This window comes from Globicephala melas, chromosome 13 (assembly GCF_963455315.2).
Source record: "Globicephala melas chromosome 13, mGloMel1.2, whole genome shotgun sequence".
NCBI lineage: Eukaryota > Metazoa > Chordata > Mammalia > Artiodactyla > Delphinidae > Globicephala > Globicephala melas.
In genome coordinates, this window is record NC_083326.1 from 42,360,968 (window position 1) to 42,378,243 (window position 17,276).

The 17,276-nt window shown below is 36.9% G+C and overlaps 1 protein-coding gene across 2 annotated transcripts in view; it reads left to right on the forward strand.

The window, feature by feature from the left end:
- GAREM1 (GRB2 associated regulator of MAPK1 subtype 1) overlaps positions 1-17,276 on the forward strand; it is a 206,443-nt gene that overhangs the window by 150,988 nt on the left and 38,179 nt on the right. The gene's annotated exons all lie outside the window — the stretch shown is intronic.

Here is a 17,276-nt window from a genome sequence, read left to right on the forward strand (position 1 = left end):
CAGAGCTGGTTGGATTTGGGTTGAGTTCTGTGCTATGCATACATAAATATTTAATACCTCTAGTCTATTACTCATAAAGTTGTAAGAGGTCATCACTTAAGTCGTCTTTCAATTTTATTCCAAGAAGACTCGATAAAGGAACCTCAAGAAATTTACAGAGATATACACAAAAGTCTGTGTGCTTAGTGAGTAAACACCCACGTAAATAAATAAACCGAGGAGATTTGGGGGAAGGATGCCTGGATACTGCCTGGATTTTAAAGGAAAATGTTGGATGCCATGGTCTTCTTTAAAAATTGATTCTAATGTACACGAACATATATGTAGAGCTTAATGTGAGACCTAATTGGGGGCAAGGAAGTGCTATGCTTGGTTATTACTTCTCCTGGAGAGGAAGAGAAAAAATGAAAAACAGTACAACCTATTCATAACTATAGCTGTTACAAACATTATTAAATATAATGTAATATGAAATATTATATAAACATAGCTATTATCCAGCAAGCAATTTTTTACAAGATAGGAGAATTCAAACCTCCTTGGAAAATTCAGCCTCTTCTCTCTGCTTCAGATAAAGTGTAAATTAGACCAAGAGGCTAAACAACTATAGAAATGACTAACAGTTAAGAATTGGCAGCTAACTGGCATCATGATAGTCAAAAGGCACAATTATTATTTGAAATAAAGAAATATATATTTATGCACATATATTCATATATAGTTACAAGTGCAAATTGAAATGAAGCATGATAAGAATACAGAGTAAAACAAAAGTATTGAAAGAATAAGAACTAGTTTTGTTATTTTCAAGACTATAGCAAAATTTTATCTAAAATTTAACAGATAGTATTAGTACTATTTACATATTTATTTCAAAATAATGTATTCCTTTTATCTTAAAGAAAATATGTCTTTAAAAGATGACTTGATGTGTTTAAAAATGATCTGCCCAATTGTCCCATCATTGATTAACTGTGTGAAATGAGTTAATATATGTTAAACGTTTAATTCTTTAAGCAGCAAATATATTTTGAGCACCTACTACATGGCCCACCCTGTCCTAGGCACTGGGGGTAAAGATTGAATAAGTAAATCCTTGCCTGCTTGGAGATTACATTCTATTGGGGAGGCAGGGAATAAATAAGCAAATACAAACGCTACCTCCAGATAAAGCAATAGAGAAGACATTTGGATATACAAGTCCGGAGCTTGGGGCAGGGTCTGGCTTGGGGTATAATATATATTTGGGGCTTATCAGCTCCTAGGTGGCATTTGAAGTCATGGGGCTAGCTGAGTTCACCTACATCTCAACCAAGGGTGATTCCCCCCACCCCCCAGGGACATTTGACGATGTTTGGATACAATTTTGATTGTCACAGCTTGGGGAAGGGGTGGGTGCTACTGGTGTCTAGTGAACAGAGGACAGAGATGCTGATAAACATCCTACAGTGCCCAGGACAGCCCCCCAACAAAGCATTATCCAGCAAAAACGTCCAGAGTGCCAAGGTTGAGAAACCCTAACCTGGAGTCTAGATTAAGACAGGAGATCTGAGGACTGAGCCCTGGAGCATTCCAGCACTGGGGTCTAGAGGAGGCAGAAAGGAGTAGCAGATAGAAAGACAGCAGAGCATGTGGTATCCCTGCAGCCAAATGACAATAGCGTTTCAAAGAAGAATGGGCAATTGTGTCACATGCTTAGTGATTGAGTTAGATAAGCACTGGGAACTAACCATTAAATTTAGCAAAATGGAAGCCTTTAGAAGCTTTGAGAGGAAGGAAATAATAATCAGCTCAGAGACCCAGAAAACAGTTAACCAGGGAGGTATAGTAGGGTGGTCCCACGGTGTTGTCGAAGTAAATTTCAAGTGAGATTACTCGGCACTAACCCTTTTTTCTTCCAGCCGTCTTCAGCTGGAGAGTTGGGTATATAGTCAGAGTTGGGTTCTACCAGGCAGTGTAACAGAGATGAGCAAAGGCACAGATGAAGTGCCCTGGAGTGGCAGGTAGCAATGAGCCATGAATACAAGACGTGTAACCCCAATGAAAATTGGAGATCCTGACAGGGTTAAGGAACTTTTGATGTGGATTTGTTTAAGGAAGTGATGTGCAAAATAGGAGAGTGGTAGAGCGTCAAGTCCTTGAAATTAAACTTGAGGCAGTAATATAGGAAATGATAGGAGTAGCTGTTTTTCAAATCTAAATAGGCAACTGAGGTGGGAGGAACAGAAAATGGGAGACGAGAAGGTCAAGAAAATGAAAGAATATGTGGGCAGGTAACCTCTTGCTGATCATTTTGTCCATTTCCTCCAATCCCTCCTAAGCTGATGGCATTCGATGTTTTTACAGCAGTCACCTGCCTCATTCACCACTTTTTCCCTCTGTTAATAACATCCAGTTTTTGGTTTCCATGGTAAGAATTTTGTTTACCTGCTTTCCTACCTATTTGTTTTTAACTGTAATAAGCATTTTCTCAATTACCTCTTTTAGTTTTTTCATCAGCTGTCTCTGTTCTCATGTTTACTTTCAAAGTCAGAAGATGTCTTAGTTCTGAATTGGTCATTCCAACCGAAGGCTCAGTCCTCTACCCTTTAATAAGAAAAATAGCTACACCAACAGTTTTTCAGCCCGACTTCTTTCTTTAAACAAGTTGCCCGTTATCTAAAGAGCATGTCAGACTGTGTATCGTAGCTCAGGCTCTGGATTCAGAGTTGAGGTCAGACACCAGCTCCAGGCATTGACTGTGACCTTGGGCAGGTCACATGACCCCAGGTGTCTTCACCTCCAAAATGTACAAATCATAGATTTGTCATGAGAGTTAAATGAAGCAATGCATTCATGTGCTTTGCAAGTGTCTCATGTAGGGGCTGGCTAACTGCAATCTTGGGGGAAGGCACCTGTCTTGCAAATAAAGTTTTATTGGAACACAGCCATCCCCCTACACTTAGTGTTGTCTGTGGCTGCTTTCATGATACAACAACGGCACAGTCTGGTAGTTGCACAAGAGACCATATGGCCCACAAGCCTGAAATTATTACTCCCTGGCCCTGTAAGAAGAGGTTTGCCAACCCCTGATTCAAAACATAAAATCCAACTAAATGAAGTTTCACATTTTAAAAAAATTTCCCAGCACAGATGATTTCACTTACTCTTTATTTAGTACTTTATACTCTGTGACTGAATATTAGAACAGAGTATTTATGTGTTGTTGTTTCAGAATACCCTTTCACCTCAGATACTTTTTTGGAGACTTATTATGCCAGTACCTAGTGAATTATTTTACATGTCTTCCAGCCTCTCAAACCCAGCCCAGTAATAATGAGAAATGTTCCCACACGTGTATTTTCTGCCATCAAACTAATGACTAACAAATTAAGCCTTGATGTAAGTCTGTCTTTCCTGTGACATTTGCAGAGAGAGCGGGAAGAAAGGGCAGCCTTGGATTTGGCACTGGGTAGCTTGCAGCTCTCGTAAAGTGGGGAGGAGGCTTCCTGCTTTCAGTGCCCTCAGGCACAAGCTTTCTATATTAAAATGACTGCTCCCCAGTCCTAGGGAGCCCAAATGCACTAATCTGGATGCTATAACGTTGCTATTTTCGTTCCAGTTAGTGAGGTCCAAGCTTTCAGCTGTTCCAGCATAGATTTCCCCGGAAGCAGAATAACAAGTTTGCATTGTCTCAGCTGGGGAAAGTGCCCCACTCAGGAACTGTGAGATTTGGGCCAAATGTGGAATGTAGTCGCCGCTTCAGCCCACACAGACCTCGTAAGAACCGTTACCCTGTGGCTGGGTCAGAGCTCAGCTGAGTCCTGTCACCTGCGAATCAGCTCCTGCTAACTGGGCTTGGCGCTGGCAGGGGTGGCAGTGCCTCACGGCAGAGCTGCTGGAGTGGAGCGCAAAGGATCTCAGGATCAACTTCTTTTAATAGGGAAAAAAAATCGTGTAAGATTCAGAGAACTTGAGTGATAGCTGAGCTTCTCAATACTGAAAAACGTGACCAAGAATAAAGTGACAAACTGTTATAAATAATCCAGCAGGACTAGGAAATTTATAGACTCTGAGTTTTGATAATCATCAGATGTTAGACCTAGAAAGGCCCTTACACATTGCTTTGTCCTACTCCTTGTTTTAATAAATAGGGAAACTAAGAAACAGATGTCAGCCAACTTCATTGATACATACAAAACCACAAAACAACTTAGCTGCAAAGCCAGATCCCCTAATTCAATCCAGTCATCCTTCTACTCCCTCATATTCTGTCTGTGGATTTGAGATAAGGCCCGTGATTATGATCAGAAAATCCTTTCACATTGACACTATAGCTTGCACGGTAAATTCATTTTCTTTTTTTAAAAATCTAAATAAACATATTCAATAATTATTGCCTAGCCAGATCCTTTCGTCTTTCATATTTCTGACTGCTTATGGTCTGACACACAGGATTTGGCAACTTTCTGAATGTTATATGTGCCGATTTTTAGATCTTACATCATTCCAGAGTATGTTGCCAATATTTCAGAAATAAAATCCTACAAGTTAACTTGATGTTTTCTATCAGCAGTGGTACAGTTTCTAATTAGATAGCACATGTCAAAGTGAGCCCCTTCAAAAATGCTACTGTAACATATTAACCCAGAATTGTTTTAAAGTATTAACCAGTATTCACAGAGAAACAAGATGGGTTCTTGCATTGTTGCTTGAAGCAGTGGTAAAGACACAAGGAAGTAGCCAAAATGCATCATTGAATAAATAAGCAAGAGTTCTAAAGTTTAATATGTTTCCTGCAACTTGATGCTGAACTTCGGATTTTTTCCAAGGCTTCTAACTTACTGAGAATCAGCCAGCTTTTCCCCCAAGCCGTAGATTTGAGGCAATCTGTGTGCCTTTTATCTTAATATATTCATTCCCCTTTTTAAAGCTGCCATCTGAAAAAGTGCTGAAGAAATAAATATCTTCCCCCTCTGCCAGCCAGTTAGACTGTACTTTGTTTCCATACCTAAGATAGTTAACAAATTAAACATATGTCATGTTACTTCCTTGACTCATTTTAACAGAACACACTACAGACAAGGCCTTGGAGATACATTAATGGAAAGCATTTGGGCTGCTCTTGATTCTAACTCTTGTCATAATTATTTTACTCTCTGCCATCTTTCTGATCACGTTTGTCTTTTAAAAGGCAAAAACAGCGTATGACTAGACTTTATTCTGTGTGCATGGGCCATCCTGTATTCGTCCTGTAGAGTAATACAAAATAGTGGGACTGAGTTCTTTGGTTGTCTTGTTTTATTCTTATACTAAGAGTATAGTTGAGTCGCGGTGGTCACATCATTCGTAGTTTAAAATACCATTCCTGGGGCTTCCCTGGTGGCGCAGTGGTTGAGAGTCCGCCTGCCGATGCAGGGGACGCGGGTTCGTGCCCTGGTCCGGGACGATCCCACATGCCGTGGAGCGGCTGGGCCTGTGAGCCGTGTCCGGAGCCTGTGCTCCTCAACGGGAGAGGCCACAACGGTCAGAGGCCCGCGTACCGAGAAAAAAAAAAAAAGAAAGAAAAATACCATTCCTGGTTTCTGTCTTGACCATTCAGAAAAGGAATCCTCATGCTGTAAGTTTATAATGATGTCAGACAGGTGTTTTATTCCTCTGATTCTTCACAATGGATAAGGATCATTTGCTCTGGCATTTTCTACCTCTGTGGAGCCTTTAGAGCGTGAGTAGTTCTAGGTAACCAGCTTTTGGGGTAGCTGTGAATTTTAACAAAAATCCTGTCCAAAATGACTGTAATTTTCTTTCAGTTTCTTAAAATGTATTGTACTTTCTATCATCCGAAAGAGAAGTACTGGAACAAAATTTAAACTTATCCTCATCTCCTGTTGTGTATGACTTTTACCTTTATATGGGGAGAGCCTACAACCCTGAGAATTATGTGCTCTATGGTCTCATTTAAATTGTTTGTTTGTTGCCTCTTATGTTTGTTAGAATACCTGCTTTAACAGTCCATATTTCCAGTGTTGATTTCCACTTCTATTCCGCTGTGGGCTGGAAACTGGTAACCAAGCTGGACAGAGTTTTAGTTAGATGGGAGTAAGTACCCTTAAGGTCCTTAAAGCCTTTTCCATAAGCCCTAATATCACACCTTTTTGCTTGCTCAGAGGCTTTAGTTCACTACCTTGTTCTTGGCTACATTTCAGAGAGATCAGAAATTACTGATTAGTACGCAACCTGAATTTTGTCAGATGTGAGAATGAATTTTAAAAATGAAGAGTGAATGAATTTAGAAGTAGCCGGTTTTTATTTGTATTTTCCAGTTTTTAAAAAATTCATCTTTTCCTTACCATGAGTCAGATGTCATTTATTTTCAAGAGTCATTCAGAATGATAAAATTGGATACAATGGTGAGGCTAATTATTTCAGTGTTTGAAGACAGCCCCAGTGCTCTTTTCGTCATCTGAGGTTTCAAGACCTCTGAAAAACTACCAGTTGGCAAGCCCTCGGCTGCACCGTCACAAATTAAATCATGGCCGTTGTACTTGTCATCCTTGCCCTATTTCCTGTTTAAAAAAATAAAACACTCAGGATTGACATTTGTCTTAACTCTTCATGCCCTTTCTTTCTCATTTTCTGCCATTTTCCCAAAAGAAAGAGTTACAAAAATCGAAGTTTGGGGGGAAATGAGCTAATATTAATCAAATATTGTCTAGTTAACCAAATATCAATCAGATCAATCCTGATTTTTTTTTTCAGGAGTTGAGATTTTAACCTCTGTTACGTGTTTCATCTTTAAAACAACTATTCTTAGGGAACAGGTTGCCAGTCACCAGGGACAGAGAGAAACAGAAGAGGTAGGGAGAGAGAGGATGTGTATGTGTGTAAAATTTTATGTCAGTGTTTTCAAATGTTGCTTGACCTTGGGGTATTAATTCTGAATGGTATTATGAACAGTAAAACCCTGATAGTTTCCTGGATTAGACCTATTAGAGTTGTTTAGATAACACACTTTGAATGACTTCCTCTCAGGAAATATTGAAACTGGAAATGTTAACCAGGCACGCATACCCAAGCACTTAGACAGAATGCATTTTCTTTTGCTATTAAAAAATGTTTAAAGGAAAGAAATTATGCAAATAAATCACATCTGTAGAAACCAGAGGAGACTGTTTGGCTCAACTGTCAAAGGAAGAACACTTATTTATGAGCTTCTTCCTCTGTCACTGACAGTGACCGCGAGATTGGTCGGTACATTAGTCTCCTAATATATGCAGAGCTAATTGTCAGCGTGAATGGTGACATCACAGTTGGAAGCATGGAACCACAGATGGTACGCACATATGTTATGCATTTTTATGTATGGGAGTAGGAGTAACTTCCTTTAGAAGTACAGACATACACAAAAACGTAGACAAAACTGTTGAGTGTGCCCAGAGAGTGACATTTACTGAAGATAATTTAGATCTGTTTAATCTGTGTGAATCGTGTCTCACAAACTATGTGGACATTCTCTTTCAGATCATTTGGTGTGCAGTACTCACTAGACCTATAATTTCTTCATTCTGGAAGGTGTATGTTTATAAAAGTAAATAAGGAAAAATAGAATAAGTACCAATTGAAAGAAGCTAGAAAGAGACATTTCTTCTTGTTATTCCTTCATGTTTGAGAAGCACTGTTGGCTCCCTGTATGTTCACTGGAAACAGTTTGTTGTATGAGTGAACATGTGTGTGTTTCCTCAAATCTCATGAGAACCCTTTCTCAACATCCTTGTCTCCATTCTGATCCAAATGGATGAACTGCCAACTTTTTTTATAAAGTTCCAATTAAAAGGAAGTATAGCAATGCATCTGAGCATTTTGGAGACCAGTTTATCCTAAAACAGTATATTCTGAATCATTTCAACATGTTCACTTCCTTTGAGATACAACTGTAATGATATTTCAGTCCCTATTCTGACATTAAGTTTTATTCTGGGATAACACATTCAATAAAAACTTGAGCAATTCTTTAGTACAGAAGGAAGGATAATGCTTAAAGGTAGCAGTTTGGGCTTGAAAACAGTAGTGCATGAAAATAGAAAATAACATGAAAATACAGAGATGTGAAAGGTTAATGTGAAGCAGAATTATAAGAATTAAAACATTTTAAGAATTACTGTTAATAAAAGTAATAATAATGGTCTCCCCTTATTGGGGGCTTACCACTGTGGGAAGTTGTTTACCTACATTGGTTAAGCTTGAGAAGTAGCTGATGGTGTTCTCATTTTACAGATGAGGAAACTGAGGCTCAAAAAGGTAAAACACTTCATCTGAGGTCACCTAATAGTAAACAGGATTCAAACTCAGCTTGTAGTTTAGTTATTAGTATTGTACCCTTAATAGTATTGTACCAATTAATTTCCAAAGAACATGGTTCCTTTTATTCATCTATACCAGGGGTCAGCAACCTTTTTCTGTAAAGGCGCACAAAGAGTAACTAGGTTAGAGTTTGCAGGCCATACAGTCCCTGTTGCAGCTACTCAACATTGCCAGTGGAGAGTGAAAGCAGCCACAGACCGTGCAGAAACAAATGGGTGTGGCAGTGTCCTAATAAAACTTTATTTACAAAGTCATGTGGTGGGCCAGAGTTGGACTGTGGGCAGTAGTTTGCTGACCTCTGATCTGTGTTATTATAAGCTTAACTAGTTGCCAGCTGGAAGTAAAAGGGATAAACCAAAAATTAAAATTAATAGCCAGTGAATCTTCATAAGGACCCTTGGTGACCAAAGTCAGAGAATAAAATAACTGAAACGTTGAAGCTACAGGTCCTGTATGAAAAGACAGTCAGCTTTCATACGTGCCAAGTACTGTCATGTATAAATGATATATTAGCTTCAAAGAAAACCCTCCTCTATATTCTTCAAAACTGTCAAGGTCATAAAAAACAAGGCAAGATAAAGAAACTCACAGAACAGAGGACTAGATGCAATGTGGTATCCTGGTTTGGTCCAGGAACAGAAAAAGGACATTCATGGAAGAATTTAGTGAAATCCAAATAAAGCTTATAATGTAGTTAATAGATTGCACCAATGTTCATTTCTTAGCTTTGATAACATGCCATGGTTTTGTAAGATGTTAACAGGAGAAGCTAGGTGAAGGGTATACAGGAACGCTCTGTACTGCCTTTGCAACTTTTCTACAAATCTGAAATTATTCCAAATAAAAAGTTAAATTTAATTTATTTATTATTAATTAATTGATTTAAATTCCTAAACTAACTCTAATATAGAAGTCCAGGTGAATGCTGAATCTGAAAATAAACACAGCTAAGTTGAGGTCTTGTTAAAAAATAATAATAATAACACTTATCTGAGTCCACTTAAATGGATTTTAAACCTTAGGAGCCTGAACTGGTGTTAAAACAATATTGTGCTGCCATTTATGTACTGATAATGCCTCCTTCAGAGGGATTCCCTTCACTCCAGAGACAACAGAACTGTTTGTTTTATATAGCACTAATGTTGATCGACAAACTCCTTTTCCCAAAAGTTAAAATTATATAGAGATGACCCAGAATGGGTAAGAAATTATTTACAAGGATTCTTACTACCTAGTTTTCTAAAGACATAATGATTCCTACTCAGTAAGCAATATGAACAATGTCAGTCACTTGACCCAAGATGCTTTTTTATTAACATAAAAGAAAAAATCCATCTCAGGCTTAATGTAAGCCTGATACTAAAATGTGATAAAGATAACATAATAATAAAACTGTAGACTAATCTCACCTGTGACTAAGATACCTCAATCATAGATCAAATGCTATCAAGGAGAATCATGCAGTATATTTTTTAAGTGCAACATGATCACGTTGAGATTTTTTCGGGCATGTAGTGTTGTTTTACTATTTGGGAATCTGTTAAAATGTAAAATACATCAAAATGAAAAATAAACATATGACTGTCTTATTGGATACAGAAACAGCATTTGGTAAAAAAAAATTAATTTAATTGTAGAAACTTTTAGAAAACTAGAATTAGAAAGACACATCACTAATAAGATTTTTTTAAATATCCATTTCAAACCAACAAATTTCTCATAGTTGATATTAAAACACAGATGATATTCACATTAAAATGTGAAACAACACTCTTGCCACCACCACTCTGTTGTGGGGAGAAAGGATGAAAACTTTAAAAATGAAAACAAATTTTTCGACTGCATAAGATATAATTACCTAGGAATCCCAAGAGAATCAACTGGGAAAAACTATTACAATAAGATTACTGGACACACAGAATAGCAGCAAAGTATATTCAACAAGACAGTAAACAGTAATGTTCAGGGATTGATAACAAAGGCAAATTTAAATACTAATAAGGGAAATAAAAGATATGAATACATGGTGAGAGTTTTCATGTGCCTATTTGGAAATACTAATATAATGATGTTAGTTCTTGTCAAAACACCATGTAGATGTACTTCCAGTAAAATTACCAATGCAAACCATGGGCAGGATGATTCTAAAGTTCATCTGGAAAAATAGGCAAAAATATCTAAAATTTCCTATTGCCATGTTTTCTTTTAAGTTTTTATTTTTAAATAATTTCAATCTTAAAGAATTATTGCAAGAATAATATAAGATCTCCCTAACCACTTTAGATTCACCAACTGTTAACATTTTGCACATTTGTCTTATCATCCTCTACTCCTGCATGTGCATATACATACATATGTATGTTATGTTTTTCTGAACCATTCAAGAGTGAATTGCCTACATTATGCCCTTTGCCCCTTAATAGTGTATATTTCCTAAGCATAAGGATATTTTCTTATGTAACCACAGTACGTTGATAACAATACTTTTATTTACAGTCTGTGTTCTAACTTTGCCAAGTGTCCCAGTGTCGTACTTTATAGTATTTTTGTTTCTTCCAGTACAGAATCCATTCCAGAATCACGTATGGCATTTACTTTTCATTTCTCTTTATTTCACTTTAATCTGGAACAGTTCTTCAACCTTTCTTTGTCTTTCATCACATGGATGTTTTTCAAGAATACACACCAGATATTTTATAGAATATTTCTCAGTTTGGGTTTTTCTGATATTTCCTCATGATTAGATTCTAGTAATGAATGCGTTTTTAAGGTGGAATGTTATGTGATTGAGGTCCTGAACTTCTCAGGGAATCATATCCAGAGGTACGTGATGTGAACATGCTTCTCTTTGGTAATATTAAGTTTTATCACTTGGTCAAGATGTGTCCAGTTTCTACCCTCTACAATTACTTTTCCTCCCCTGGTAATTAATTAGCTTCTGGGGATGACATTTTAAGACCTTGCACGTTATCTATTACCTTAATCGAACTTCTATAAATTCAGTATTAATGATTCTAGTGTATAATCTTTACTGTAATAGATACAAAATTATGATTTTTTCCAATTCCACCACTTCTTTACATTTGTCAGCTTTTCCCCCATTCATTTTTTTCATTCATTCATCTTTTTGTTAACAATATGGACTTAGACGTTCCTGTTTTATTCAATAGATTATAACTCATTACAGTCTTCATTTACTGTGGTACTCAAACTGTCCCAGATTTAGCCAGCGGGCGCTAGTTCAGGCTGGCTCCTGTGTCTTTTTGACATGATCCCATCATCTTATGAGCACTTTCTGGCACAACAGAATGTTCCAAGCTAATCTTGTATCTTTCCTGCCCTAGCCCTGGAATCAGTCATTTGTCCCAGGAGCCCTAGTTCCTTTTAATGGGGAATGAGTTGGGCACTAAGTATACTTGGCGATAGTTGGAATCTTTGCTTCTAGTCCCTTGGAAAGAACAAAGCTAAGTAGTATGTGTGTGTGTGGTTTCTTCAATTATGAGTTGGTACTAATACGTCCAATTCCAATCCAACCCTGTGGAGTTCTTGCTTGCTTTTCCCAATTCCATACTTCCGTCTCCCCTGCCACGGTGAAAACTCTGGCTCCCAAAATATCGACACATTTACTCATTTGTTCAGTCCTACAATACACATAGAGTTGTTTGAGAATCACTCTACCCCTATACAAAACAAATCTACTAAAAAGAACACAATCTTGGTTGGTCTTTTCTTTTCCTTACTTGTAGTATATAGTCAGTGTTCCAAAGTTACTTGGATTATTTCTCTGTCCCCAGGGCTGTTAGTTTATTCATTTGAAATACAGTTGGGTTCATCTGTTTCCATTTGCATTCAGCTTTTTTTTTTAATTTCTTGTTAACTTTTATTGTACTTTTTGAATATATAGGCCATTAGCCTACTTCCTAAAAGACAAAACTCTATAGCAAGGTTTACTCACAGAGGTGTCACTCTCCCCCATGTCCCTTCCTCCCTCCCCTCCCTCCTGTAAGTGACCAATTTCATTGTTTTCTGGTTTATTTTTCTTGTGTTCCTTAAAAAAAAAAATAAGCAGAAATACACACACACACACACACTTTTCCTTCTTTCTTAAACAAAAAGGCAATATACCATATAAATTTTCACGTGCTTTGCTTTTTTTTTAACTTAGTATATCCTGGAATTTATTTCATACCAATTCACTGAACTAACAGTACTCATTCATTTTCACATAATATCATTTCGTGTGTGTACCATAGTTTATTCAATCAATTGTCAATGTTTGGGCATTGAAATAGGTTCCAGTATTTTACAAATACAAATGATGCTACAACGAATAACCTTGTACATGGGTATTTTCATACGGTTGGAGAAATGTCTTCAGGGTAAATTCCTAAAAGTAGCATTGCTGGGTGGAGGGATAAATGCATGAATAGATTGGTTAGGTATTGCCAAATTCCTGGCCACCAGGCTTGTACTATTTGCATTTCCACCAGCTATGAACAAGAGTGCCTGTTTCCCCATAGCTTTACCAACTGAGGGCAGTGTCTAGCTTTTGAATATTTATCAGTGTTCTAGGTGAGAAATGGTATCTCAGTGGAATTATAGTTTACCTTTCTGTTTAGTATAAGAAAAGTTGAACATCTTTTCATAGATGTATCTTTTTAGTAGATTGATTATTCATGGCTTTTCTGTTTTTCTGGAGGTTTTGGGGTCTTTTTTAAAAACTGCTTATGTATTAGGGATGTTGGCTCTTTTTCTGTCATATACACTGGAAATATTTTCTGTCAGTCTGTTATTTGACTTTTGACTTTGCTTCTCTTGTTTATTTCCATCTAAAAACTTTAAGTCAGAATAACCACAAGTGAGGGCTTTTGTCATCAGATCTCAAAATGTATGACAAAGATACAGGAATTAAAACAGTATTGTTATGATAGGAAAATAGGCAGAAAGGTCATAGGGTAAAATGGCCCCTAAATAAATACTAATATATGTATACATTTGAGTGTATGTGTTTTATAAATTTAATATATAATAAAAGTGGCACTTCAGATCAGTGATGAAAGGGATGGTTATTTGGAAATGTACTGGACACTCAGTTAACTATTTAAAAAACTGAAGTCAGATCCCTACCTTAAATAATCTACCAAAAAAATTAAATAAGTTAAATATTTAATAAATGAAACCATCAAAATGCCGGAAGAAAATATTGGTTAATGATATCAACATTTCTCAACCTGAGCACCAGTGAAAATTGGACTGGATAAATCTTTGCTGTAGGACCGTCCTGTGCCTTGTAGCATGTTTACCACCATTCTTTGTACCCACTAGGTGTAAGCACCCTCCCAGTCATGGCCATCAAAAATGTCTGAAGACACTGTCAAATGTCCCCGGGGGGGGGGGGGGCAAAACCACTCCTAGATCAGAACCTTGATCTATATCTTCTCAACAAGTAGACACATAACACCCAAGAATGAAATCACAAAGGAAATGTTTGAAAATGCTGCATAGAAAAAAACTTTAATACTTAAAGAAGGCATAAAATTGAAATTCAAGCAACATATTGGAAAATGTATAGTATAAATGACATTCACATTGCATAAATAGTAATCAATAAGATAGCCATCACAACAGAAAAATGGGTGAGGGACACAAGTAGACAATTCACAGAGGAAAAACTCTAAATAGCTTGATAAATAAATACCAAAAAATATTCACAATACTAATATTCAAGCATATTCAACATAAGACATAAATAAATGCAGGACACATGCTTTACTTTTAATATTGGTAAACATTAAATTTATTCAGCATGGGTATGGGGAAACATAACTTCATAGAGTAGAAATATGTCTATGTATAACATTGATGAAGTACAATGGGTAACACATATTAGACCTTTCACATGTATACACAGCTTTGTCCATGCAATTCTACTTCTGAGACTTTATCCTAAGGAAATCATTGAAGTGTAAAAAAGTTTGCTGCAGTACTATTTATACTTGCTAAAAATTGGGAAATCCCATCTGTCTAACAGTAAGGAATTGGTCAAATGAATTAAGGCATATCCATATATAATGGAATATGTTAGGTTAGTATTACAATTGATGGAGTATATGCACAGGAAAATGGATAAATTACAGTGAGAAGCAGAGCAATAAAACTGTATGTGTATTTATATATCTCTGAGATAGACTGATACACTCATTTCTTTTTTTTTATTTCATTCTTTTTAATTGCTGAGTAGTATTCCAATGTATATATGTACCACATCTTCTTTATCTGTTCATCTGTCAATGGACATTTAAGTTGCTTCCGTGTCTTGGCTATTGTAAACAGCGCTGCGGTGAACATTGGGATGCATGTATCCTTTCAAACCATGATTTCCTCTGGATGTTTGCCCAGGAGTGGGATTGGTGGGTCATATGGTAGCTCCATTTTTAGTTTCTTAAGGAACCTCCATACTGTTCTCCATAGTGGCTGCACCAATTTACATTCCCACCAATGGTGCAGGAGGGTTCCCTTTTCTCCACACCCTTGCCAGCATTTATTGTTTGTAGACTTTTTGACGATGGCCATTCTGAGTGGTGTGAGGTGATACCTCATTGTAGTTTTGATTAGCATTTCTCTAATAATTAGCGATGTTGAGCATCTTTTCATGTGCCTCTTGGCCATCTATATATCTTCTTTGGGGAAATGTCTATTTATGTCTTCTGCCCATTTTTTGATTCGGTTGTTTTGGGGTTTTTTTATGTCAAGCCGCATGACCTGTTTGTAAAATTTAGAGACTAATCCCTTGTCACTCGCATTGTTTGCAAATATTTTCTCCCATTCTGTAGGTTGCTTTCTCATTTTGTTTATGGTTTCCTTTGCTGTGCAAAAGCTTTTGAGTTTAATTAGGCCCCAGTTGTTTATTTTTGTTTTTATTTCCAGTACTGTAGGAGGCGGATCATAAAAGATATTGCTGAGATTTATGTCAAAGAGTGTTCGGCCTATGTTTTCCTCTAAGAGTTTTGTAGTATCTGGTCTTACATTTAGGGCTTTAATCCATTTTGAGCTTATTTTTGTGTATGTTGTTAAAGGATGTTCTAATTTCATTTTTTTACATGTAGCTGTCCAATTTTCCCAGCACCATTTATTAAAGAGACCATCTTTCCTCCATTGTATAGCCTTGCTTTCTTTGTCATAGATTAATTGCCCATAGGTACATGGGTTTTTTTCTGGGCTTTCCACCCTGTTCCATTAATCTGTATTTCTGTTTTTGTGCCTGTACAGTACTGTTTTGGTGACTGTAGCTTTGTAGTATAGACTGAAGTCAGGGAGCCTGATTCTTCCAGCTCCATTTTTCTGTCCCAAGATTGCTTTGGCTATCTGGGGTATTTTGTGTCTCCATACAAATTTTAAGATTTTTTTGTTTCAGTTCTGTGAAAAATGCCACTGGTAAATTGATAGGGATTGCATTGAATCTGTAGATTGCCTTGGGTGGTATGGCCATTTTAACAATATTGATTCTTCCAATCCAAGAACATGGTATATCTTTCCAACTGTTTGTATCATCTTCACTTTCTTTCATCAGTGTCTTATAGCTTCAGAGTACAGATCTTTTGCCTTCTTAGACAGGGATATCCTTAGGTATTTTATTCTTTTTGCTACAATGGTAAATGGGATTGTTTCTTTAATTTCTTTTTCTGATCTTTTGTTGTTAGTGTATAGAAATGCAACAGATTTATGTGTATTAATTTTGTATCCTGTAACTTTACCTAATTCAGTAATGAGCTCTATTAGTTTTCTGGTAGCATCTTTAGGATTTTTTATGTATAGTATCATGTCATCTGCAGACACTGACAGTTTTCCTTCTTCTTTTCCAATTCGGATTCCTTTTATTTTTTTATCCTTCTCTGATTGCCATAGCTAGGGACTTCCAAAACTATGTTGAATAAAAGTGGCGAGAGTGGACATCCTTGTCTTGTTCCTGATCCTTTCCCCATTGAGTATGATGCTAGCTCTAGGTTTATCATATGTGGCCTTTATTACGTTAAGGGATGTTCCCTCTATACCCAGTTTCTGGAGAGTTTTTATCATAAATGGGTGTTGAATTTTGTCAAAAGCTTTTCCTGCATCTATTGAGATGATCACATGGGTTTTTGGGGGGTTTTTTTTATTTTATTTTATTTATTTATTTTTATACAGCAGGTTCTTATTAGTCATCCATTTTATACACATCAATGTATACATGTAAATCCCAATCTCCCAATTCATCGCACCACCACCACCACCACCCCTGCTGCTTTCCCCCCCTTGGTGTCCATACGTTTGCTCTCTACATTTGTGTCTCTATTTCTGCCCTGCAAACCGGTTCATCTGTACCATTTTTCTAGGTTCCACATATATGCATTAATATACAATATTTGTTTTTCTCTTTCTGACGTACTTCACTCTGTATGACAGCCTCTAGATTCATCCACGTCTCTACAAATGACCTAATTTCGTTCCTTTTTATGGCTGAGTAATATTCCATTGTATATATGTACCACATCTTCTTTATCCATTCGTCTGTCGATGGGCATTTAGGTTGCGTCCATGACCTGGCTGTTGTAAATAGTGCACAAAAGAACATTGGGGTGCATGTGTGTCTTGTTCAATTATGGTTTTCTCTGGGTATATGCCCAGTAGTGGGATGGCTGGGTCATATGGTAATTCTATTTTTAGTTTTGTAAGGCACCTCCATACTGTTCTCCATAGTGGCTGTATCAATTTACATTCCCACCAACAGTGCAAGAGGGTTCCCTTTTCTCCACACCCTGTCCAGCATTTGTTGTTTGTAGATTTTCTGATGATGCCCACTCTAACTGGTGTGAGGTGATACCTCATGGTAGTTTTGATTTGCATTTCTCTAATAATTAGTGATGTTGAGCAGCTTTTCATATGCTTCTTGGCCATCT